Source organism: Tupaia chinensis, unplaced genomic scaffold (genome assembly GCF_000334495.1).
Source record: "Tupaia chinensis unplaced genomic scaffold, TupChi_1.0 Scaffold000037_18, whole genome shotgun sequence".
Lineage (NCBI taxonomy): Eukaryota > Metazoa > Chordata > Mammalia > Scandentia > Tupaiidae > Tupaia > Tupaia belangeri.
Window position 1 is genome coordinate 1,669,073 of NW_006159476.1, and position 419 is coordinate 1,669,491.

Below are 419 nucleotides of genomic sequence, written 5' to 3' on the forward strand. Positions count from 1 at the left end.
GCAGTATGGTTATGTAAGAATAGCCCTATCATGTAGTTATTTTTTTCTTAATTTTCCAGAAGGCACATGTGTTCACCAGAAAGAGAGAGAGAGAAGGAAAGTAAGAAAACATCCCCCAGGGGGGCCAGCAGATGGCATAATGGTTATGGTGCTGGACTTCCATATAGTCAGCTGAGGTTCAAGTCCCAGATACAACAGCTTAAAATCACATCGGGCATGTGTGCATGAGTGCTCAAAATCCTGAAATGGGGGAACCGGCAGTTAGCGTAATGGCTATGTCGCTGGATTCCCACATAGTCGACCGCGGTTCGCATCCCGGACCCGGTGATTAGAACTCACACTGGGCGCGTGTGCATGCGTGCCCAAGATCCCAAGAGGAGAGTGGAGGAGAAGGGATTGCGGCGTGACCATCCCCCCTT